Genomic DNA, 27,195 nt, shown 5'->3' on the forward strand with positions numbered 1-27,195 from the left:
TATTCAGGTAAGTTCAGAAAGCACTTCCTCTGTAGTAATTTGAAACTTTGGCTTTGGGTTGAACTCAAAACTTCTTGGGTTAGTCTCACAGACAATTGCATGAAAATCAACCAGACTATGCAATGATATGATTTCATCATTCATCAGGATGATAGATTCATCAGAACTTAATTAGCTATACCTAAGTTCAATTTTTCTAGGTAATGCTGATTAGCATTGTTATTAGTAATAGTAGTAGAAAATAATGTCGACAAGGATATTCACAAATGTATATGTTATTCACATTATCTTCATATGTAAAACTTAGTTCTTAGAGAATTCAGATTACTAGAAACTAAAGAATGTTCAAATAAAACAATATAATGTATTTATACTTTTACATCCTACTGTTTAGCCTATCAAAATTATATAGTACCATCTGTAAAAACATCCTATAACTAACTGTATTTTAGTTACTTAACAAAATGTTTGATAGCTGTTTTGAGTCTTTTTCTGACATCAAACAAATCAGTCATCAATGGCTGTAGAAGTTGCGAGGTGGAAAAATCAACATTTGAAAGCTATCAGTTCCTCCCTAGTATCCTCTTCAGCTCTCGTCCTAGCTCAGGCTATGAATCCCTCACCTTCTATCTCAACCCTAACCCAACGTCTTGAACCAATTCTGATCTTAAGCAGAATAAGGCCTAGCCTAATATTCCAAATTTTAGTATAAGATTATTTGTACTGTTAATCTCACAATTCAGAATTTTTTAGGCTTTCCTTCCTAATCTTACATTTTAGTCCTTCTTGTCCTGCATGGTTTCCTGTGTTTCCGTCCGTTTGTCCCTTTGTTTTGATTGACTAGGATGCTATAGGTTTCCTTTAGATTCCACATCTAGATATTGACTCTCCACCATGTACCCACCCTCGGCTCCTGTGCCCAGCTTCTTCCAAGAGGGAAGGATTAAATGATAAGAGAAGCCAACCAAATTAGAGAGTTTTGTGCATTCTTGATAAACTCCCAAGAATATCCACTCCAGGTCCTTTGCTCAGCCTTCTGTGATTAGGAAGGATTATATAGTCAAACCAAGACTAATCAGGAATTCTCGACCACTCTGGTTAGATTCCCAAAGATCTATGATCTTGACTATATGCAAGTCACTTGGCTGGTAAGTAAAGTCTAGGCAACTGTTTAGCAGGCATATCTCAACATATTTGTATTATTCCCTCCTTGTCATCACATGCAAAGCACGTCTGATTAGGTGTCATAGTTGTCATGTCACATCATATTTCTTAAAGATGGCTACAATAATAGTTCCCATTCCACATGTTCTTGTGAAATATGACCTTGGTACTCCCCTATTGAGACATAGAATCTATTTCTCCACCAATTTCAGCATTCCCTTAATTAACCAGGAAGAGACCACTTTGTGTATCTTGAAAGTCAGTTACAATGTTAGAAGTATGGGCACCTTGTACCCCGCAGGCAACAAGAAGCCCAAGCCATGGGAGGAGGTCAGAAGATGAGACATCCGGTGGAAAGAGAGAAGCCAGGGAACTCACAAGCCCTATATATGTGCAAGAAACATGTTGTCTTAAACAGTCCAACCAGTAGATCCTTAAGGTGACTCAGGTCCCGGCTGCCATCTGAATGCAACCACAGTGAGAACCTACTGCCTGAGCCCAGTCAACCACAGAATCGTAAGAAAGAGTAGTAACTTGTTGTTTTCAATTGCTATTTTGGGGAGTGTTGGTTACATAGGCAACAGAACTATGGTATTCATGAATTCAAGGTTTTATAAAGTCTTCTTCATTGCCAGCTTCTACAAGGCTTCATCGTATACATACAGATTAAAAGATTTTAAATTGCAACCTCCCAAACAAGGGTCTAAATATAGTGCCACTGTAGGGGCATTAGCTGGTGTGCCCCTTTAAAAACCATGTGTCCTTAAGGCTCCTGTCTGGGCTGTGCGCCAGCACTCACGATGCCAGCAGTCCTGGGCTTGGCCAACCCAGCTGCTCTCTCATGGGATAGTTAGCACCAAGATCCTTTCGGCCTGAAGGAAACACAGAGGCCCTCTGGGGGGGTCTGATCCTTGGAATGTAGGTCGTACAGGGATCATCCCCCTTGGCAAGCACTCAGCCTTTGTTCCTCTGCCTAGTTAAGCAAGATTCTCTCAGAGGGTGGTAACAGGTGCACATTACCTGTCCAGCCGGCCACCACTGGATCTCCCTGCAAATAACACCCCACTAAACCCACATGTCTTGTTGGCTGTCTCCAGGTCTTTTCTTTGGTCTCTCAGCAAACTATCCCACACTGCTCACCCAGATAGGCGTGTGGCGGAACACTTGGTGAACCAGCCAGGAAACCAAAGAAAACCACATGAACACAGAGACTATGGAGGATGGCAAGAGGGAATCTATGGGGGGAATCCCAGGTTGGCTGGTGTCCTCCCTGTGGGGGCCAGTCACCACTATGCTTGATGGATGGGGCCCACTGTGTGAGTACGGGGTCACTCTGAAAATGCCAAAGGGCATAGGGGAAAGTCCTGGGCATGAGAAAAGCCCAGGCCATTGCCACAGCCGTAGAGTAGCCTCTCTCCACCATAAGAGGCTTGCAATGAAGGCAGGGAAGTCCTGGGAATGATAAATAATGAGACAAAGAAATCAGAAGCCAGGGCAGTAGCTGCTGCGGTGGAACGGCCCCTCCTTGCTGCTGTTTGCTTAACAAAAAAAGCCAAACTGGAAGCTAAGGTGAAAGGAGGCAGCTACAGGAGCAATTAAAATTAGAAAGGGAAGCACAACCGGTTCAAGTCAAAAATACGGAGGCTCTGTCAATTCACCCACAGGAGTCTGATGAGAGGACAGAGGTCTGAGCAGCCCCAACCACAGGGGTAGATCCTGCTTACCCGCCTCTGCCTGGGGGGCATGTGCATTGCACCAGGAGGGGTTATACTGCTGCAGAACTGGTGGAATCCGGAAACAAGTAAACTAAACAGATGCGAAAAGGATAAAAATTTGAGGGGAACTTGTTAACAGTAATTGTGTGTTATGTTGCATGTACCTAAAATAACCCAAGATGATGGCTAATTGCTTTAATGTCACATGAAGTTTTTGTGAGTAACCTAAGCATAATGGTTGCGAACAAATGATTTAAATAAAAATGAGTAAGAGTTTCCAGGTACAATAACTGCTTTATGGTATAAACATTTGAAAAACAGCTTCCAAAATCTTTTTTATTTTTGGAAGATTAACCCTGAGCTAAATGCTGCCAGTCTTCCCTCCTCTTTTTTTGCTGAGAAAGCCCGGCCCTGAGCTAACATGCTTGCCCATCTCCCTCTACTTTACATGTGGAATGCTTACCACAGCATGGTGTGCCATGCGGTGCCATGTCTGCACCTGGGATTCGAACCGGCAAACCCCAGGCCGCCGAGAAGCAGAACGTGTGAACTTAACCACTGCGCCACCAGGCCGGCCCTCCAAAATCTTTTTGATAACCTGAAACTTTAGAGTTTTGTTAAATTAAGTTAAATGATAAAAACTCATTGAGTATCTAGGTCATTTTCCAAACAGGATAAAATATTAGCAATTGATTACTAGGCATAGATTTGTCTCCCAAAGAAACTAAAAGATGCTGGAGTTTCTTGATAAACATGTTTTGTACACGTTGAAGAATTTTCTGCGAGAAAGCATATATTTCTAAAAAGTCTGTATACAAGGAAAGTAAAATGTATGTTTTCAATAAAGAAGGTATAAAAACTAAAGATATTTTTGTTTTGTTGAAAAAGATAAATTCGTCGTAAAGTACTAGGAAGAAAAAAAAAGGCATGGGACAAATTCTAAATGTAAAAAATAAGTGACAGAAGGTTTGTGGAAGTAAAACCTTGAGGAGTTTTGTGTATGGTCAAATTGCCTGAGATTAAAATAAATGCTTCAATATCAAGAGTAAGGCAGTCATGAGAATAGCCGCAGGCTCTGCTGCGTGCGCAGGAGCAAGGGCGGGCCAGGAACATGTCTGGCCGGGGGCAGAAAGTGCCCTCTGGGGCAGGGAGAACGAGGCAAATGCATGGTCCTGCCAGCCTGCACCAGCGCAAGCCGCAGGTGGCTGGGACTCCCCCACCCTTCCCTCCTCTCTGGCGCCGCACGACTGAGGCTGAGCAAGGCACAGACAGAGCAGTCTGCACAACGACTGCCACAGCCCAGGGAGGAACAAGCGCCCCTTGGGGAAAACGTGATTAACAACCAAATGTTCTGGTGGCTTTAACAGCACCCCCAGTGACAGCCTGGGAACACCCTAGCCCCCTCAACCTGGAGGAAGGCCAAAGGACCTTGACCCATCCCTGCAGCGCCCTGCAGGTGGCTTGGGTATTGGGCCACTGGAGGCTACATGTGGAAATAATGTCTTGGTCTACAGCAGCAAAAAGCATTTTGCTGTTGGAGGTGGAAATGAGGAAACACCACCTGGCGGGCAAAACCCCCTGGTATTGCTTTGTTTCATTATATTCATGGTGTCATATTAATGTCTGAGTCTGTTTCAGACCTTCAAGAAGCCCCCTGCTCACTCATCGCCCGCCTATGCCAATGATGATGGATGGTGAACAACAACAAAGTTCAAGGGTCTGGGTTGTCTGTCAAATACTTGGATGTTATCTGTTGGCCTGACACACCTTGTAAAAAACAGCAGTGTACCTGTTGTAGAATATTTGGAATTTCGTGTCCTTGTCTTAGGTGCAAATTGGTCTAAACCCCCCTTCACCCATGCCCTTTGCAGATCTTGTTGGGTAAGACAAAAGCAGTTCCTGCTATGGTCATAGATAAGATACAAGCTGGCTGTCCTCTTTAAAAGTTGATGCCAAAGGGTATTATCTGGGACTGGGGGACCACCAAGCAGGAGGCCTTCACCCAAGCCAAAATAACAGTGAAACAAATCCAGTCTTTGGGTGTTTAAAGCCAAGGACAACTATCTGAATTGGATGTTACCAGTTACCCAGAGGGGTTCAGATGGAGTCTCTGGCAGAGGCAAAGCAATAAATGAGTGCCTCTTGGCTTCTGGCCCCAATTGCAGAATGGGGCTCCCCCTGTGGATGGCACAATGGGCACAACAAAAGTGGGCTACTAATGGTGGCCCGTTCTGGGGGACAGAACTCTAGGATGATATCTGGCAGCGGGTCTGGGGAATGGTGATAACAGTGTACTGTGTGCCTGCACATCAGGCGACAATGCCGCCAGGAAATCAACAAGCAGAGGAGTTAGCTTGGATTCATCTCCTGGAAAACATACCAGCCAAAAGAGTGGCAGAGTGGCCACACAAGAAGACTGGCAACAAAGGGCAAAGAACCCTAGGGGCTATTGCCAAGGCCTGGGGCCTCCCCTGTGCTCTGCTGAAGTGGTGCAGGTCTTCGGGTCTGCCCTTCTTGTTCCTTGCAGAAACCCTGGGCCATTCCCTGGGACGCAGGCTAAATTGCCAGAAACAACCAGCCCGCTCGATGACGGTAGACAGACTACATTGGACCCTTGCCTCTTTCTGGTGGCTATCAGTGTGCCCTTACTTGTGTGGACATGTCTACAGGACTGCTACTGGCATACCCCAGCAAAAGGGCCACACAGAAGACCACCATGAGAGGCCTGGGACACCTCTGTGCTGTGTACAGTGTTCCCACAAACATTGACAGTGACCGAGGTACACATCTTACTGGCCACCACGTGCAGACATGGGCTGGTCCAATGGACATACATTGGCATTTTTACCTGCCATACGATGCCTTGGTTGTCAGGCTGGTGGAACAAATGAATGGCTTGCTGAAACAACAATTGAGGACAGAAGACGGGACCCTGGCTCGCTGGAAAAGATGCTTGGCAACTGCAATACGTCAACTGAATAAACATGAGACGCGCTCAATCCAGTGCCTATCAGATGTTGACATAAGGACCTGACATGACAGTAGAAGGCTACAGACAAGGGCTGGTCAAAGAGAGAAACTATGACCACAGCTGGGCACTCAGAAAGACTTGCTGTTGCCTCTGCCACAGAACTCCCTACTGGGACCAACGTGGTCACTTGGCCCTGGGACTGGCAGGTGGGACCCCACTGGTATAGCTTCTTAACCCCTTGGGGGACAGGCCTAAAACAAGCTGTCATGGTAACACCTCCAATTCCCCAAGGCATTTTCATCCTTTCCCTCTGGTGTGTCATGTTGGATGGTCATGATGTCCTTGTTCTAGTCCCCTCTAAACATCTTACTTTTTGTCCTTAGGACAATGTCTGCCAACCCTTTTGGCTGCTTGGGCATGCTCCGTTGCCAACATACAAAACTGCTCCAACTGCTGGGTGTGCAGCGAGCTGCCTCTCTCTTCACCCGCCCGGTTACCATGGCGTCTTCAAGCTGCCCACGCCTCTGACTGAAGGGCCCTAGGAGAGTGGAGGAACACTGACCACTTTCCCATTTCTACTCCTCTCCACCTGGTGACATGTCTTCTTTGATGTCCTTGCCTTTTTACTACTTTTATTTTCATGTTGTGCTCTCTATTGCTGTTGTGGTCTCAAGCTACAGTGCTCCTCTCTGTGTCCGGCTCAAAGGAAACTGAGGAAAACTGGCGCCATAAGATTGTAAGGGCCATTCGGATACATGGGGGGTGGAGTGTAGGGGCATTAGCTGGCATGCCCCTTTATAAACCATGTGTCCTTGAGGCTCCGGTCTGGGCTGTGCACCAGCACTTACAGTGATAACCGTCCTGGGCTTGGCCCACCCAACTGCTTTCTCTTTGGAGAGTTAGCCAGAGACCCTCACGGCCTGAGGGAAAACAGAGGCCCTCTGGGGGGACTCTGGTCCTTGGAATGCAGGGCATACAAGGATGATCCTCTCTGGCAAGCATGCAGCCTTTGTTCCTCTGCCTACTTAAGCCGGCTTCTCTCAGGGGGCGGTAGCAGGTTCACATTGCTGTCCAGCCGGCCACCATTGGATCTTGCTATGAGTAACTCCCAATAAATCCATATGTTTCGTTGGGTGTCTCCAGGTCTTTTATTTGGTCTCTCGGCAACCTATCCTACACTGCCCACCCAGATGGGCATGTGGTGGAACAGCCACTAAACAGTATGTAAATGGACCGTCAGCAAAAGGTTATACAGAAAAATAATACAGAACAATCAATTTCAGTGTCTTTCAACCTTCCACAGCTGAAATACACCTGAAGGATGCAGCACACTACCATCAACTGCATTTACTTCCCTACTCTGATAAAAACTACATGTGAGGAGAGAGGCATACGGAACAGGGGTGAGGAGGCAGCAACAAGCCTTTCAGCTTGACAAGCCCTCTGACTGATATTGGCTCCTCTGTCAGATAGTCATTGCTGAAATATTTGATAAAAATTAAAGTGTATGCTTGTTCCTTATCCACGGTGAATGATGCTTAGTGAGTTTGAAAAGGAAGTTATCAGGGATACTCATTTATACAATTTCTTAATAAAGTGGAAGTCATTTTTAAACCAAACTTTATTTTGTGACTTTTTCCAGCTCCACATATCATGAAATGTAATTTATGAAGTTGCGTTGTTAATAATCCCAGTTCCACTATTTGCCAGCTGTGCGATCTTGGACAAGTGATTAATCTGTGCCTCAATTCCCACCTTTGCAAATACAGGAATAATAACGGTACTTACCTTTTAGACTGGCCAGGAAGATTGAGTTAATAAAGCACTACAATGGTTTCTGGAACTGTTATGTAGTAGGCGCCATGTATGTATCACTATTTTTAATCTCATTCATTGTATAAGGAGCACTTGACTGATTGTAGAATGGCTGTGACAAACCCTGATTTCCAATGAATTTCACTAGACAAATAGCCAAAATTCTCCCTAGAGATTAGATAAACGGCAAACATTTGTTAAATAGAATTCTAAGAAGCGACTACCGTTATCATTCTTTTGATCAGTTTCATCAAAAGCAAGCAGGACAGTCTAATTCCAACTCATTATGTAACCTTTAAGGGCGACATCCTAACCCAGAAGTGTCCAGCTGAGCTGCCTTAATGGAGAAGTACGTTGCCTCATCCAAAAGGAACACCATGATCCTGGCTCACGTGATGAGGAGTTTCAGCTGGACTTCGGTTTCTTTTAAGAGGGAGTAAAGCTGTCCACTGAAACATACTCTGCCTGGTCAAACATTAATGCTGTAAAAAGCAGTCATGAAAGCCAAAGGCAATTAAGACTCAGATCCCATGCCTGTCATTCTAAAAAGCAAGCACCAAAGGACAGTTTATTACAATTTTGCCGTTTGTTTTTAGGAGAACATGATAGGAATTCTGTATATGTAGTTTATGCTTCCCCATTTCGGTGCTTCTTACTGCTGACTACCGAAGCTGAGAGGTTCAATATTCACAAAAAGGAAATATTAATAACAACGACAGGTCTGCTAGTACTTTATCCAACTTCCATTCTCTCCACCTGCCTTAGTAACTGAATCCCAGTTTTAAGAAACACCAAATATGTATTATAAACATTTTATTTTAATTTAAAATATGTAAAGGCAGATTTACTTTCCTTTCCTTTGATGCAGAGCCAAAGTCCTTTCTTCGAACGTCTCCATTGATTGTAATCCTCCATTACATTTCTTGCATGAATCACACTCATAATTCATCTTTTAAAATTTCTCTAAAGAGGAAAGAAGACATTTGGGAGGCAATGAACGTACATCCTTTCACAGTTTGATGATTTTTTTCCGGGCTTTCACAATTGTTTCACTATGTCTAATTTGACAATATTTTTTAAAATAAAATTTGCCTTCATGGTATTCTTCTAAAGTATGAACTTTATTTTCCTAGAAACAACAACTTTATTCCTTCCCCACTTAAATATTATGAGTTTAGGTAATATGTAGTTAAATCACATAATTATATTGACATTTCAGGAATATACAAGTTTTGAAGCAAATATAACTGAATCTTGTCAGGCAAAAAAAAGAGTCTCAACTAGGGGAAATAAAAGTGAACAACCATATTTGAGATGAGCCCCATAACTATGGTGATTCAGCACACCCATTCATCATCAGAATATTTGAGAGAAATAACAGAGAGTTTAGGTTTTGGGGGGGCTGTTTGTCTTTGCTGAGGAAGATTGTCACTGAGCTAACATCCGTGCCAGTCTTCCTCCACTTTATATGTGGATCACCACCACAGCATGGCTGATGAGTGGTGTAGGAACATGCCCGGGATCTGAACCTGTGAACCCAGGCCGCTGAAGTGGAGCATGCTGAACTTAACCATTATACCATGGGGCAGGCCCCAGAGAGTTTAGTTTTATCTAGCAAGTGATTAAGTGGAGGTTAGATATGAGAGATTTCACCATAAAAGATATCCTATAGATTCTTTAAAATATTTACCACCCTCTTCAAAATCATAGAAAATATTTTTTTAATTTGTATTTCTTAAGCAGTCTATCTTATCTCTTTGATCTTGAGGTTTAAAGAAAAAAATATCCCTGAGACAAAATCTCACGTCTTTATCTCTAGGAGGACAGTCAGCTATTAGTCACTGCGGTGGGTTGAAGTGCATCCCCTAAAAACTCGTATGTTGAAGTTATAACCCCCAGAACCTCAGAATGTGACCTTATTTGGAAATGGAGTCATTGCAGATGTAATTAGTTAAGATGAGATCATGCTGAAGCAAGAAGAGCCCCTAATGCAATATGACTGATGTCCTTACAGAAAGGGAACTTGGAGACAGACACGCACACAGGGAGGACACCACGTGAACACGAAGGAAGACACGGAGGTGATGGGTCTACAAGACAAGGAATGCCAAAGGTTGCCAGCAAACCACCAGGGTCTAGGAGAGAGGCCTGGCCCAGATTCTCCCACACAGCCCCCAGAAGGAACCAACCCGCTGACACCATTATCTCAGACTCCCAGCCTGCGGAGCTGTGAAACAACCAAGTTCTGTAGTTTAAGCCAACCAGTTTGAAGTACTTTGTTACGGCAGCCCAAAGAGACTAATACAGTCACTCTTTGGACAAATTTATCCTTAGGTCACAGTCATGTTATGCTTAAATCTGATTCCATCTGGTTTCCATTTGTTTGTCCTTTTCATCCTTCATATTTGTCACATCTTCTCTTTAATGGGCAAAGTATCCTCTTGTCTTAACCATGTTTCTGCATGTGATATTCTTTCAAGTTCACTCACTACCTTGGCTTCTCTTCTCCTAACATATTCCTAAATATAGTCTGGTGCCTAAAACTGGAAATGGCATATGGTCTGGCTAATGCAAAGTAGAGCAAAGAATGAATCACCCTTGTTCCAGACACGATTCTTTCAAATGACACAGCCCAAGGTGGCAGTTTTGGCAGTCACATTAAACTGTTTACCCACATTAAATGAAAATCTTAGTTTCCACACATGCTTCTCCTAAGCCGTGCCGTCAGTATTTTGACCTTGTTGCAGCTGATTTTTTTTTTTTTTTTTTTTGGTGAAAGGATAAAACTTTAATGTTTTTCTTTTCCTATGAAACTTCACTCTGCTCTGTCACATCATTCTAGCATGTCGAGTGTGGCTTGGAATGTATTTCCTTCATCTAAGTCCCTAGTAACATTTCTGAAATGTACAGGACAAGGAAAGATCCCTAAGACACATTACCAGAAACTTTCTCCAAGCCAACATTTATCTAAGTAGCAAAGTGGGATGCAGCTTGTCAATCAACACCAAGAAACATATCTGTACTAACACCGAGCCCATATCTCTTCACAAGTTTAGAGAAACTTTCAATTACTTTAATAAAATCCAGATAAGCTTTATATCTTCCCTTTCTCTGATCTACCAGCCTAACAATTCTGTCAAAAAAGGAAATGGAGCTAGTTCGGTATCACTTGTTCTTGGAGAAACCAGGCTGATTCTTAGTGATCCCTGCTAAGTAATGTAACACACTTCTTCATTTCTTGAGAAATTGACTTCCAAATTTAGCTGAAATCATATCAGAATTCATTATGTGGCTTTCTCTTCATAAATCCAAATGAGCTGCAAAGTTTAACGTATTTAATATAATCATGATAAAATTAAATCTCAGTTCATTTTAGAAAGTGAGCCTGAAATTGCCTAAAGGATGGATAAAGAATGTTTCTCAATGAAAGATATGTTTCCAGCTTGCAGTCCTGCCATTGTTTCAATCATGTAAAAGGAATCTACTAAACACACTTTTGAAAAAATGTGATTTCCCTCAGAATTGCATCAGTGACTTAGCACCCCAGTGCTGCTCTCCTACCAGGTATCTGGGGCACACGATCCTGGTCTCACTTCGAATCCTTCTTTCACACTTTGTCCTTAGAGTTATTTGGCTCACTCTCACAGCTCCTTCTAGGACTGTGTTTAAAAGATCCCCTGCCTCCTCTCTAAAAAAGCACAATGCATCTCTTCCCACCCCTTTCCTTTATTTTCTTTATAGCACTTATTGCTTGCCATTATTTTTCATATTTCCTTGTTGATTTATATATGTTCTGTCTCTTTTGCTAGAATATAAACTACACGGCATAGGAAATTTATCTCTTGCTTTCACAGCTATATACCCAAGGTTTAGAACAGTGCCTGGCACATGGTAAGTTCTCAACAAATATTTGTTGAATAATAAGTGAAAGAACGCACAGACATCCCAATGGTGTTGCTAAGTAAACACTTCACAACCAGAATAGTAAGAAGAGAAGGTGGGAAAGAAGAGATCATCGAAATCACCCAGTCACAATTGAAATAAAACCCTTCAAAACATGTTACAAAATTAATTAAATGTGAAACAGTTTAGTTAAAATTACATTCGTTATTTTAGATACATGCTAACTCTTAAAGAGACGTAATCTATAAGTAAAATGACATAATTATTCAACACTGCTAAATATCACATAAATTGCTCACAAAATGCGGTCAAAATGTCTCTATGTTTGTAATTAATCTGCTTATTTTCCCATTTGTTATATAAGTTCCTTCTTTAATTCAAATACTAGAATAAGACCTGATCTAGGAAACAGCTTGCTCTCAGCTGCCTAATCTCTTTGTCCAGCTTCTCTTTTATCTCTAATCTCCTATCTTCACCATGTTGGAATTCACTCCCGTACATATATCTTTATTGCCTATGCTATGAATCCTTATCTTTCTTTTTTTTTTTGAGGAGGATTAGCCCTGAGCTAACATCTGCTGCCAATCCTCCTCTTTTTGCTGAGGAAGATTGGCCCTGAACTAACATCTGTGCCCATTTTCCTCTACTTTATACGTGGGATGCCTGCCACAGCATGGCTTGCCAAGCGGTGCCACATCCTCACCCGGTATCTGAACCGGGAAACCCAGGCTGCCAAAGCAGAATGTGTGCACTCAACTGCTGTGCCACCTGCCTGCCCCAAATCATTAGCTTTTATAATCAGAAAGAGAAGTCATTTAAATTAGTAGTTATTTACACAAGTGCCTTGTTTGGGTTTGATTTCAGTTTCCAATTTTTTTCTTCCATTATATTATTAGCATTGTGTTTAATATTTATTAGCAATACATAGTACTTTTGAATGATAGATACTTAATGGCTACTGCTCTCCCATCGACACTGCCTGAAAGTTCCACGGTTCATTTAAAGAAGAAAAAAATGTGATGTTATTAAAGATTTGCAAAAAACTACTAAAAAATTAGACTCCCCTCAATGAAGTTACTTTAAAGCAGTGTTGAAACTGAACCAACCAGCCAAATTAATGATTAAATAAGCAGTTGATAGATATATATAATATTTACTAATCAAATTATTCTAGTGTCAAATAAGCAACTAATACCTCATAATGTATATGCACTTTACAGTTTACAAAATACTCCATAGTTTCAACCCCAATATGAGTTACTACATCAGCAGATGCCATTTTTAGCATCCAAATTTCTCCAGAATGCCCCCAGCCTTTGCATTAGCAAAACAGTTCTTAAGACATCAATCCTTTAAAATCAGCTCTCCAAGTCAGGGAGCACCCTCATTCTTTGTCATTTGCATTTCATGGAGAAGGGCGATGACAGAAAGGATATGTAGTGTGGAAGAAGAGATGCAACTGCCAAAAGGGGTCTTCTGCTCACTGAAATACAAGCCAACAGTCAAGAGACAGGGTGGTAGGAGAGAAAGGGTCTTTTTATTACAGCTTGCTAGCAAGGGGGAAGATGGCAGACTAGTGTCCTAAAGAACCATCTTAAAACTACAAAATGTTGAAGCAGTTCTATAGGGCAAATGGGCTGAAGAGGGGAGTCTCGGAGTGTTGACCATCTAGTGTTGCAGTCCTTGAGACCACAGAGCATCCCTTTCTCTTGTCACCAGTGACAGATACTAGCAGAGGACATTTTCCCGAAGGTCATTACATCCCTGGGAAAACTAAAACAACACAGTTATTGCCTTATCAGAATAGGGAGGTCTACGTACAAGCCAAGGCTACGACCATAGCAGGTGTGTACTCATCTCGGCTCCGTGCAAACTAAAGCATTGCTGACAAGGAAAGGGGGGTGCCTTGTGGATCAGGGTCACTGATTGTCCTAACATGGTTCCCCTCTATAAGATGGCTTCCCTTATGGTAACCTCTGTTAACCATTGGCTGGATTTATCTTAGCTATTTAGGCAGCACTAACAGAGATGCGAGGTCCAGGGAATGTGAGGGTAACCAACTGATTGCAATGAGATCAAACCCTATCACCGCCCCCCTTCTAATCCCTTCTCTGCCCATCTTGACCGGGAACTTCAAAAAGATATTGGCTGATCCTTGCATTTCAGACCATTCTGTAGGAGGCCTAAAGGCCTCTAGTTGTTCACGGACCCTGCTTCAAAAGACAAGCTGATGGAACCATCTTGAATGGTGATTAGCTGAATTAGAACCAAAGAACATGTGAGGATATGAATATAAAAACGCCCTCACCCTCAGATTCCTTTGTAAACCAGGTCATAACTCTTTAAAACACAGTAAGAAATGAAGCTCACACTTTCTATCCTGCAGTAAGGAGTAAAGATGTGGGAGGGGTTATAGCTATTTATTTCCTTCAGAACATCATCTTGATTGATGCTAGCATATTAGCCCAGGTAAGCAAGTTTTAAAGTAAGAAAAAAAATAATGGTTTTGCTATTGGCTATTTTACTCAACCACAGCAGAAGAGAGAGGGAAAATGATTAGTACTGAAAAGCGCTGAGGAGAAAACATATTTACCCATCTATAAAGCCTATTTCAAGGTTTTCTTATTTAAAACAGCATTATTGATCAGGCTGTGCTAACTTTGCCTTTTGGCAACTTATTTAAAGGAGGACATTTCGGTTGCTGTGATCTAAAGTAATATTTACCACTGTTGTTTACATTTAACATATTGTAGTTATATTTAAAGTTACTTTATTTTGCCATGTTGAGAGTTTTTTCTCTTCATTTTGAACTGGTCAATTCTAAAAGCCCCTCACTTAAGCTGTCCAGAACAGACTATTCTTTTTGAAGAGTCTATTAAATAAATAACATAAGAGGAATAAAATAAGAGGTGTCCAAAGGGAGAGATGGAAATAAACATTATAGAGGTTGGACAGATACCGCTCATGAAATAAAACTGCAGATCTTGATTTCGCGGCCTACTTAAAAAAACGACGTGCTTCCTATTTTATTGGTCTTTAAGATTCTAAGATACTCTAGAGGAAACTCAATCCAAATGATATTACAAAGTGAAAAAATAATAAAAAGAACTAGTAAAAGATTTGCCAAAGATGATAACACAATCTCTTGTTTCTCCTTTTGGAAGGAGGAAAGGTTTTTGGTTCATTTTAATCTGACTCTGCCTGCTCTCAGTATGTAGTTCATTTGTTTGGAAATTGTATGGATTCTATGGATGTGTTTTCCTGATTGAGACTTTTCTTGATGGAAAGCGCAGTCATCGTGTTAGAAGGGTCCCCATGAGGAAACCGCAGTTATCTCCTTGCTCCCAGGTAGCATTCATTTTTTAGATTTCCTTAAAAGTTAGGTCAAATGTTTCCAGAAATAGATATTTCACCTTAGCAACAAACTCCCTTGCCTTCAGTGCTGCACAGGAGAAAAACACAGACTTTATAGTCAAAGAGATCTGAGTGACTGGAAGAAAAAAGCATTCAAAGAGGAGAGAACAGTGAACGGAGGGGTCCGTGGGAAGGATTGAAAGTAGGGAAGTGGAAGGTGAGAAAGAGAGCACATGGAAAAAGATGTATGTAATGTTATGAAAACAGAATTTAATTTTAATATTTATTTTATATCCCATCTTTTTCCTGAAAGCTTTACTAGGACAAAAATATTTAGTATTATCAAGTGTTTAATTTTTTTTAGGAAAAAACAACCTATTGAAATCATTATTGACATTTCAAACAAGACTAGACTCCTATTTCATTCATATCTAAAAATTTTTACAAAATCATTGTAAAGTGCACCTTTATAAAATATCTCCACTATTTTGCAACCCATTTGCACATGGGTAAAAAGGTGGCTTACCGTGGAGTTTCTTGTTGAAGGAGGGCAGGCCAAACCTTGAGGCCTTGTTAAGGTGTGGTTCTCAACTAAATTAGTTGCTGCAAGGTAACTTTTCAATCTCACACATTAGACATTATCTGCAAATCCAGTAAATTTTTACTATATTCTGAAAATTATCTCTCATAGAAATATGACAAGGAAACTGCATTTTATGAGGAAGACAAATTCTATGACATATTTTACCCACACTGAGGAAATTTTCGCTTTTCTCGAAGAGAAGGAATGAAAAATCCTTTTGCTTAAAATATCACCTGCAGTCATTCAACCTTGCAAACCTTTTCCTGGGTGAGATGTATTTATCCAGCTTTTCAGGGTATTGCGTTGAGTTAGGATTAAGAGTTCTGCAGAGACTTCAATGACACAGAAAAGCGTGTTTCCTAGCCCTACAGCAATCCTGCAGTGACATAGAGTCGTGCTGTTTGTGTGACCTTGAGAACGTAATGTCTACAATTGGAGAAGCACTGGTTTTGTGTCCAGTGTGCTTAGTGCATAATAACAGGCTGTCCTTCCCCTTCAGTAACTCTGCTGCCATGCCATTTCAGTTGTACAGAATGGATCCGCCATCCGGTAAAGACTAAGTGTGTGAGAGCACACGTGTGCATGGAGGCCATCTACAATGCACGTCTTTATAAAAAAGAAGACCAGAAACCTAGTAAAAAACTACCTAAACGGATTCCCTGAAGATACAGTAGGGCAGCCGACAATGCAGAAAAACCCCGTGCTTTAGCCTCTGTTGCAGCATATTAAATACATTTGGGGAGCTGACAAATGCCTTTCAGCCCCAATCAACAACCTGAGAAAGAGGCGTTGCTACTGACAACTGGAAACGTCAGGGTCCTGAGCTGCAGAAGCTGTCTTTTAAAGGGTTCCAGCTGTCATCTTCTTCACATCAGTGAAGCATATTAATCTGTTCCATATTGTTTGACAAAGCTGTGGGTAATCATCTTCTCATCTCCACAATGTTTTCATAAGAATCATTTAGGAAGTGGCAATGTTTAGGGGGAAACAATAGCTAAATTTTCTAATCGTGGGGGTAAAAGAGCAGACCTACTACAGAAAAAGCGCACATCCTTTCAGCTAGTGGTTTCTGAAATTTGAATAATCACCAAACATGTAATTCACATGTAATTTTACTGCCTTGTGCTGTAAACAACCTGAAAAACCATACTTGCCAGCCCTCGAGACTCACTTAGGTTATTATTATTACATTTTAACAATAGGAGGCATTTTTTAAAAATCTGTCATTATAGTGTCATAAAGGAAAGAACATAGGAACACCTAAAAGTACAAAGTACCTAATCTCAGAATGCAACACAGAATTTTAAATGAAATAACTTCAGTTTCATGAAAAATCACTTGCATTATCCTCACATCACATCCTCCCTACATCACAGGCTGATCAAGGAAAATGCTTGTCATCCTCCACAGACTAGAGTTGGGAAAATACTGTTTTACATGTTACTTTAGAAAAAAGCAAAAAGATCTTTTAACATTTGGCGGAAATTAAGGTGAATAATTTCTGTAGCATGCAGTTTTGTCCCTGAAAGGGTGACTTACCTGCCACTGCCAAAATCAGTGCCAGATTTTGACACAAGCTGTGAAAGAGACATCTGTGTGACTGATGGCCTAGTGCACACGTTCACTTGGTGGCTGAGCGCTGATATGCTATCTGTGTGGTTAGCTTCAGACTCAGATATTTCTACTCAATTCCTGAATGAGACTCGGAAACAATGTAATTCGTATGGATTCCATCTCCTTGTCATCTTTAGACCCCATCCCCTCCTGGTCCACCCCATTGCCAAATGCTTCTCTTCGCAATTCCCAGGAAAGTCTCCTTCCGCAGAGGAGGACCAGAAGAAACACAAGATGTGTGTCACTGGAGTAGAATGTTTGAGTGCCAGACAGACAGTGAGACATCATATTACGACCTGGATTTCTATGAAACGGTATTTACGCACAGATTTACCTGTAGACCGAAGCGCTGTGCTCCACCAGCAAAGTGAGTTCCTCTTCTTCATCCAGGAACTACCGCCTTTCCAGACTCCACTGAGCAGGTCTTCTATGAAGATTTTCCCCACCTTTCCTCATCTTACCCCAAACAAAGAGTAAATTAAGTAAAGCCAAATAAGGTGAGGCCAGACATGAAATTAGGCCTCAAAATACATGTTGGTAACTCCTGAATGCTCTCCAGAAATGAGTTACAACTCTAGCTCTCTACTTGCTAGCAAATAACGCAAAGGCAGAAGTGCAATCAGTTATAATTCAGTGTTTATGTGCTTATAAACAAACTAGTTGCAATGGGGAACACTTCCATTGCTGGTACTGACATGAGAGAAATTTCTCCTGAGGGCCTTCATAAAGTGAAAACTGTGTGACATAGTGAAGAATCATTTACAACAGCCTCATAGTAAACACAGTGGGTTTCAAAGATCTGTTCCTTCCAACATCGCTCAGCACAAGCTTATGGCAAAATGACACTCCACAATTTAGTAGAAGCATTCCCATGAGGACCAGAACAATGTTCCAGAATTTCTGCTTGTCTAGCTTAGATGGGGTGGATTTAAGAGTAGCTAGATGAATGGACAGACTGCATATCCTTCAGACAATCTTTCATAAATATTTTCTCCCAGCTGAGCTTCTGATAAATGTTGAGTGGCAGTGAGTTGAACATTATATTGCCTGACAAGTAGCTGGAGCGCAGCTATTCTGTTTTTCTGGTTAAGAGCAAAGCCATATGTTTTAACAGCTCCTCAACCCAGAGGCCCGATTGACATTTTCTTGCGAAAGTTGACGAGTCTGACAAGAACAAATGTTTAAGAAAGCCACTTCATCTGCACATGGAGATAAACAGGAAGTACCCATGGGTAGGGTCAAGATTCTTTTCAAAAATTTATTACTCTCCTGCTCAGAAATAAGGAGATAACCCAAATGCCAAAGATCAGTGCCACATGATAAGAGCATAACGATTTAGGCTAGATTAATTTTAACCTTTTAACAAAATACCATGCCCAGTTGTAGGAACCAAATTTTGTTCCACCCTGCTACCACCACCTGACTCCAAGGATATTTCATTTCAATGTATTTCAAAGGAACAACAGTGCTACTCAAAACCAAGGATATCTTTTGTCCATACTGCTAATGGGCAGCATATTCATTGTGACAAGGAAATTAAAGCCCAAAAATATGGCTTTTTTTTTTCTTATACATGCTTGCTTTGTAAAAGACTGGAAAGTAGAGATAGGGTTGGATGTTACCCTTCTGGGAAAAAGTCCCACCATTCCTCTCTGGTCTCCTTCCTTCTAACTCTTTCTTCCCTAAACATGAGGCATGAGGGTCTGAGAGTGCTGGTTGGTACTGCTGCTTCCATAAAAATCCTGGCATAAGCAGGTTATGCTGGCCCTTCTCTCCCTCGAAGGAGAAAGTGATTGGCTCTTCCTAATGTCACTGAAATGGTCCATTGGTCCAGCCTGTGTCATCTAAGTCCCATCCAGGGTCATGGAACAAGAGCCTTTACTGTGGACTCTCTACATATCAATTACCACAGAGGCCTTGAAGGGGCACTGGTCAAAGGCAATCTATATAGATATATATGGCAAAATACAATCATAATAAGGTATGATAGTGGTCAATCGCAGAATAACAGTGCTTGGACTAGTTGCTCCTTGGAAAAAAGCAAGTTTGAAATTAATGTATCAAGAAAGTAATTAGCAAATATTTTAAATAGATAATCTAAAAATAATTTAATTGTCTATAATTTGAGGGGAGCAGAGTTGTCCTTAATAAAAATAGAAGGATAGAAAAGAAACTAAATCTCATTGGATGGGTTCTTCCCAGAGAGTTGATAAAGTTACTCTAATTGTCAAGATGATTAGGGTCCATGAAAGCCGGGGACAGAAAAACCCACACCCCACTGAGGTGGTATTAGCCTGATTTTTTAATTGCTTACACAATATGAAGAAGTATCATCAAGACTCAACCAGAAAGGAATCTTGGATCTATAAATTTGGGGCAGTTTAATTTGGTTGGAAAAGCTGACGGGCAGGGGAGAGTTCCTCATTTTTTACAAATAACATAATTTTAGAATCCCTCCCATAAACTCATAAATTTAAAGGCCATTTTTCTAGAATTTGTCTTCAATACCATTTCTGATAACTAGACTCAAGGTCTTATCACATGAATTTATTATACCCAAATATTAGAAGAAAAGAAGAATTTATAATTAAGGAGGGAGGGCAGAAGATGTGTATACATACAGAACCTAATATTTCTGGGAAGATACACAGGAAAATGGTGCCAATAAGGGGACTTCAGACTAATTATTTTTTTTAGTGATACTTAGTATTAATATACATATCTATTATCTCTACTTTTAAAGATTTTATTCGAGTTTAAATTCGAGTTTAAAAATAATTTTGATTCCCTTTTTAATTTTAATTTCACATATCACCACACTAATCAACTCAGGGTTTGGTGGTTTTTTGTGCACTGTTATTGTTTGTGTTTATTTTATCTTGGTATACAATAGTTATCAATCTAGAGATTAGGAAGCCAAATTCCAAATTTCCTAGGATAAAGGATGGAAAAAATTAGCTTATCCTTAGCCATAATCTGTCATTGAAGAGAAAAATGAAAGTCTTCCCTTCTCAATATCCAAGGCAGTTTTACGAATTCTGCTGATATATGCATCAGCAATGTATTTTGTCTACTTTTGATTTGGTCATCATAATAGTATCAAATGCTCATTCTCTCTCTTTTTCACTTACTATAGGAATATATCATTCACCTTTTCTTCACCTATCTCATTTTCTTGGATAAAAATGATCCATGGGTAAAATTTGATCTATGGGTAAAAACTTGAAAGAATTGAGAAATAGCTGCACAATTTCGACTCACGAGCACTAGAATAATTTGTCATCACTTCCTCAATGATAGTCAGTTGCCTCATGCTAAAGCGAGGCTTTTTCATGGCCAGCCAGGCTGTGGAGCACGCACAGTCCCTGAATCTCTGGCTATAAATCCACTGGCTTGTTTACCATTCAGGAAACAATTTGGAATGCAAGTGAGTACGAGGGACTTTACTGGTACCACATTACATCTACTTATTTGAAGATTTCAGACCTAAGTTCACATCAGAATTGCATCGACTCCCTGCCTGGAAAGACTATTCTCTCCTGGCTCTTGGGACGCTCTTGTAAGAGTTACTAAATTTTGGAGACCTTGGGAAGGAATTCTAAGCATCTATCAAGTACCTTTAACTTTGTATTTGAAAGAGTTGACTGACCATAAAAAAAAAGCATGTAGAAATAGGTTCTATTACACAGCACATTGCTTACGTACAATCAAGGAGAGAGAGGCACGACATGTTCTGGGTGAAGCTTACTTGATTGGTAGAGCACAGTGACTTGTTGTCATAGGTGCATCTTCATTTAATTGATCTCAACGAGAAATGCCATTGCAGTGTGCACCCACTGCTAACTGGAAGGCTTGTCATTCAACGCCCCACCAGCACCACAGAGGGAGGAATCTCGTTCTCTGCAGGAGTCTTCCTGTCCATCTTCCTCCAGTCATTCACCATGACTATCACAAAGCACCCAGACGAGCTAAAGTGGGCTCACTAACAAATCCATGTCATAGGGAAATTCTTCCCCTAAAACTCAATAAGTAACGGAGGGAATTAAATTTGGTCCAAGTTTCTCTCATATCTTATAAATATGAATGGCCAAAGCAATATCAATCAGAATATTTTCAACTTTTTATTCAAGATTTATGTCATGTATAAACATGTGGTATGAGAGTTTTTCTCTCACCAGAACTAAAAATACTCTAAAATTGTATGTCAACTAAATATCAGTACATGATCAGTCAGAGGTCAGATTTGTATAAATCCACAAAGAAGCATAGTGTTGGAACAATTCATCTCAGTTCATCAACTTTGTTTCTCCTAATGCTCTTCAGGAAGAATTTTACCTTTTTTAAAAATCATGATAAGAAAAGACCTAACTATAGAGTGGTTAGTGAAAGTAATCAACATAGACTAGCTTCAGAGATTAACCCTGGCGGTAGAGTGGTGTGGTTGGAGGTAGGGAGATGAAGAAGGAAGGGTGCCTCCCAAGGGGCCTTCTGCTTGATCATGACCACTTGGAGGTGTTTTTTATTAGATATATTCTTGTATTATTTGTATAATTGAGAGCAAATAAAATGAATATGCCTATATTAGACGAACATATACAGATAGATGTAAGAAGGAAGAGAAAGGGAGAAAAAGTACGAACATATACATCAGGCTGAATACCCAAGATGAAAGAATCAGGCAGAATGCCTAACTAGAATTAAGTGCTGATGTTACATCAAATTGTGGTGAAAACTATAACCCTGTTATATATTATAGATTATACATCTGTCCACATAGATAGGTAGACTATGAAAGACAGTCTAATTATGGTCACTTTCCTCAAATAACCTCTCTGCACAGGTGTTCAGCTTCCTTTACTTTCTCCTCCGAGCTCCTTAATTACCTCCCCTGCTTTAGTCTCTCCCCTAACCCAAGGGATCTTTTTTAAATCTCCTTTTTCACTATCCCTGATGACTCATCACTCTACAGCCACCTGGACCTCCCTTTTCTAGTTCTTTCTCACTGACTCACAGTTGATGTGTCTCTCCAATATTAATGAATATAAAGGAAAGGAGCCCTAGGACAAAGCACCTGGTGTGGCTGGTGGGCCATGCAGGGGATGAGGAGGTAGCTTCTGGAAATTGATTTGGTTAGAAAAGGCTCCAGGTTTTGAAGGTCTTTTTCATGTGGACATCTTTTCTCTCCCAGAATGTTTATTAGAGGCTTTATAGTTGCCTTTTAACTAAGAACTAAATCCAATATGCCTTTTGGTGTCAGGACCAGTATCCTCTGGTTTAAAAACTAAATCATTTTCTCTTTTGTTTACATATATTAAATCCTGCTTCTAAATCTTATTCTAAACTCTTAATTAGTCAGATTCAGAGGTATTAACTTTAAAGGACAGTTTCTTGCCCATTTAGAGAACCTTTTGAGGATTACTTTAATTGACCAAAACCTATAGCTATAATGAAATAAAGACAGATCTTCTTGCTTTTTCCTCTGGGATAGATTAAAATGTTCTATAGATTTATTAAGGACACACTGAATCTAGAATATTCATGAATGTAGTATCCTCTGCTGAAATCATCCAGCTCCATGCAATTCAAACGAAACATTCTGGTAATAAAACATCTAACATTTACTAAGTACTTAATACATGCCAGGCACCGGGCCATAGGGCAGTGGGGCAGGATTGCCGCAAAGCCAATTCTAACTACAAGAACTGTTCCAAACGGATTTGAGGCAAAGTCAGCAGGGGGCATTTCTAAACCTCGCTGGATTGGAAGAGAACATGAATGCGAGGATTTGCCCTCCCGTTCGTTCAGCCCCGCTCGCTGACACAAATACTCCATTAGCTTGTCTCCCTCTTTCACCTCGTTTGTAATCATTCCTCTTTAACATAGATTGTGCTGAGCTTCTAAAAGATTACAAAAATACATTAGTATCTACTGCTAGATGTTTTCCCCTATCTATTAACGTTAATATAGTTTATATATCTTTCAAACTTTCATTAAATCCCTTTAGGACCAAAGAAGGGTGTAAATGAATTAACTGTTTTGGTTTGCAATCTCTCCAAACACTGTCATTATCTAGGTCTTGCTTTTCTTTCTCAGCACTTGCTATATCTAAAAGTTTTGGGTGCTCTTAGTTGTGTAGAATTAGATAAAATAGAATTAATAGTAGAAGAATGAAAGAAACCAAACTGAGCAGAGTCTCCTAATGAATGAGGGTATAAAACCTGGACACAAATCGCTAGTCTCAATTCCTTCCTAGCCACTGGAACTCTGTTTCAAAAGGCTAGTGTTTGGTCGCAACTGGAGTTTGGCAGCTTAAAATTTCCTCATCCCAGATGTTGTAAATCTACATAGGAACCCTCTTTCAGAAAGCATTTCAGTGAAATTGAATGGACATTAAATTTCAAATATGATAGCATGAATCTCTACTTTTTTTATTGGCACAGCTGTCTAGCAAATGGAAGATTCCACAGTAGAAAAAAAAAAAAAACTGTTTTTCAAATCTATTATGGAAAAAACCATCAATGTCAGTTATGGTCCAGAAAATCCAATTTAGGATTTGTCTGAGAGGAACATACCTGCTCCTCCTCCGAAAAGGAGGGACCCCATGCTGTAATCTGTGATGCACGACAATGGCTGAAGCAGGAATGCCCATGAATAATGCACGGACGTGCATGCTGCCACTGCAGGAAAATCTCTTAACAGAAAGGGGACACAAGGTTATCTACAGGCTGTTAGGCAGGTCTATTTTTAGCCGAGTAACTCCTGGTCTGCCCACACTAGGAAATTACAGCCTTGATGTTAATTACAGCTATAGAAGTGGTACCTAAAAAATTAATTTTTACGCTGTGCAAACAGTGAGGTAGATAAACCAGGAAGAAACTGCCACTGATATAGACAAGTAGTTCCTCTGGAGTCCAATGAGACCATCTGTGTCTTTTCCTGAGATTTTTCCTTTGGTTATATTTGAGCTGCAACATCCACTAGTGGCAAACGTTCTTATTTCAAAAGCGAACACCAGGGAAGAACAAAATAAAGTATTTTTTCCTTGTGACTGTCCTTATTAGTATGTACGTGCAAATGCATCAAACTAATGAGGCAGTATCATTATGTGGAACAGCTGTATTGAGTATTCTGGAAGTTTCAGTACATTGGAAGGATAAAACAAAAAAAAGCTATTAGTTAAACACAAGTAGTCATAAAGTAACAATGAAGACAGTCAGGCAATATGTTGACTTCACTAGTAACTACTGCATGTGGTGTAATGGGTGGAATTTTAACATATCCATTTGTTTCTCCAAGCATAAATTACTAAAAGCTACATTCTAAACACAGTGCATGGTGTACAAAATTTTTGCATTACAAAGTGTGATTCCAGCACATTTAAATTCTTCATTTTATTTAGAAACATGACGAAAGGCGCATTAACTTTTAATATCATCAATATGATGCTCAACTCATTTGTTTAATCTTAAGGTTAAAATAAACGATATCACCATTTTGCACATTTAAGTGAAAACCTAATGAAAAATAATAAAATTTGGAGAAAATATGGACAAAATCCTTAATCTTTACCCTTAGAATACGATAGTAGTAAAATTAAACCCACAATTAAATCAAGCCATGAGCATTCTAAAATTATTCAGAAATAACAATTGTATACTTAGAAATGGGAAATAAGAAATATTTAATCCTCCTTGGCATTGTTGCTTGATGTATTCCATTATTAGCTGGATTTTTCAGTTACAATAATCTGACGACCCCCTCCGGTTCCTGTGCACACAGCCCATCCAGTACAATCACAGATAGAGCTCAATAAATCCCCAACACGCAAACTCTCCAGGTCAACCAAAGAGGGAGGAAAGAAGGATTTCCTTTCATTCTACAGACTTGAAATTTTGTAGAATTTCACCTGCAATCCCAGAGCATGCTGGAAGCCTCTTTCAGTTGAACTTTCCCTGATATTGACAGAGTAAGTTGAGTGGTATTTCCAGAAACTCTATCTATAGCTACTGCTTGAATATTTAAGGAACAAAATAACCCATTTTTTCCCTATGCAATAGAAGGCACTGCCTCAGACCCTCTGAACAATATGCTAATCTTCAGCTCTATCACGATCTCTCTTTTGTTTTGTTTTTTAACAGTTGAGCATAGATAGGTCCAGATAAAACTGTGCAGTTGGTAGTTTATTTATAATACCTCCTCCCAAATTCCTCTTTCGTGCTTCACTTTCTCCTTCCATTCCTAACCCAGCCTCCTCCAAACCTCCTGTGCCCTCATATTCCTCCCTGACTCTAAGACTCTCCTCGTTCCAGCTTTTACATTCCAGTTTGTTAATTCATTCAATGTTTTCTAGCACTGACCATGCGCCAAGCACTAGACACTGGAGCAAATGAGCTTTTCCCTTCCCTTCATTCACGCGTGAAAATAGCCGTCTGCTCTGTGTTCCTTTCTCTCCAAGTCCTGTTCCTATTATTTTGATAAAGTTTCTGTGCTAAGATATTGATGGGTGGAAATTGTGTAATGTACTACCTTTCAAGTTACATACAGTACTTAAAATTGATGTGCTGAATTTTAAGCAGCCAAGTAATGACGTTGAAATCTTCTTCCCTGAAATTTTCTGGGCCACAGAGTGTTTCTTGAGATATAGGTGCAAACAGAAGACTTGACCACAGTGGAATGGGTCAATGTAAGAGACACTGGACTGAAATCAGGCTGGCCTACAGAAGAGAGGTAAATTTCTACTCTTAGGACTGACAGCTGCAGGGAAAAGGAGAAGGGAGAAAAGTCATTCCAGAAGGTTTCAGGGGTAACAGTAACCTGCCTGTTACTTCTCACCTGCATTTCTACAAGCAGCCTCCTTCTTGGGGTGAGTGCTTCCAGTCTTGCCCCTCTTTATTCTTGACACTGCAGTGTCATCTGGAGTGATTTTCCTGAAATATTGTATTTGTTAACTATCGTCACACAAAAATTACTCCAAAAGCAAACGATGTAGATGTTGCTATCTCTCAGTTTCTGTAGGTCATGAATCTGGGCGCGGCTTAGCTGGGTCTTCCAGCTCAGAGTCTCTCACGAGGCTACAATCAAGGTGTCAGCTGGGCTGCAGAAACCTCAAGGCTCAACTTAGGGAGCATCTGCTGGCAAGCTCATTCACATGGTTGTTGAAGGGACTCAGGACCTCGTAGGGTATTGAACTAAGGGCCTCGCCTCTACTTTCATTCCATCCTATAGCCATGTTGAGCTCTTGGCAATCAATCATTCATTCCCCAAATGCACCATGATTTCTCTCGGATCCAGACTGTGGCACATTCTATTTCCATCCCCTGGAATATCGTTTGCAGTGAAGTGTATGCATGTATGTAGTATTTAAAGTTGTGGATCTGGAAGAGATTACCAAGAGAATAAGTATAGAAAGTTCCCCATTTTTTTATCTGGACCCCACTTCTGTCACCATCTTCCACCCCATTGCTTTGCATCCCACTGCAGCAAAACTCTTCAAAAAATTGACTGTAATCTTTGTTGCCAATCTCTCACCACCCATTCTCTCTTGAAAATACTTCAGTCAGGTTTTTATCTCTATCACATTGTTCAATCCAGCATCAGCTCTCTGTCTTGATAATGCTTGGCTATCAGGAGTATTTGACACAGCTGATCGCCCCTTGCCTTTGCTGGGCTTTCTTCATTTGACCAAGACATCACACTTACAGTTTCCCTTCAACCTCACTAGCTACTCCTTCTTGGATTCCTTTGCAGATTCCTATTTTTTTCCAGAACAAGCCCTGGACTTGCTCCTTTTCTTTTCTCTATCTATATTATTTTCTTGATAATCTCTTCCAGATTCATGACTTTAAATACCATCCATATGCTAATAACTCCCAATTCATATCTCCAAGTCAGATCTCCACTTAGATATTATCTCATACAGCATCCAGGTTAAAAAAAAGAAGGCACACTAAAATTAGAAAATTTGAGAGGGTTTATTGACAAAGTGACTATTCACAAAGGTGTGGGCAGAGTGTAGGGAACCATAGTAGATGGCGCAGTGACTCTGAGTCAGTAGCAGCAGACCTATCAACACCCAT

This window comes from Equus asinus, chromosome 2, assembly GCF_041296235.1.
Source record: "Equus asinus isolate D_3611 breed Donkey chromosome 2, EquAss-T2T_v2, whole genome shotgun sequence".
In the NCBI taxonomy this organism is placed as follows: Eukaryota; Metazoa; Chordata; class Mammalia; order Perissodactyla; family Equidae; genus Equus; species Equus asinus.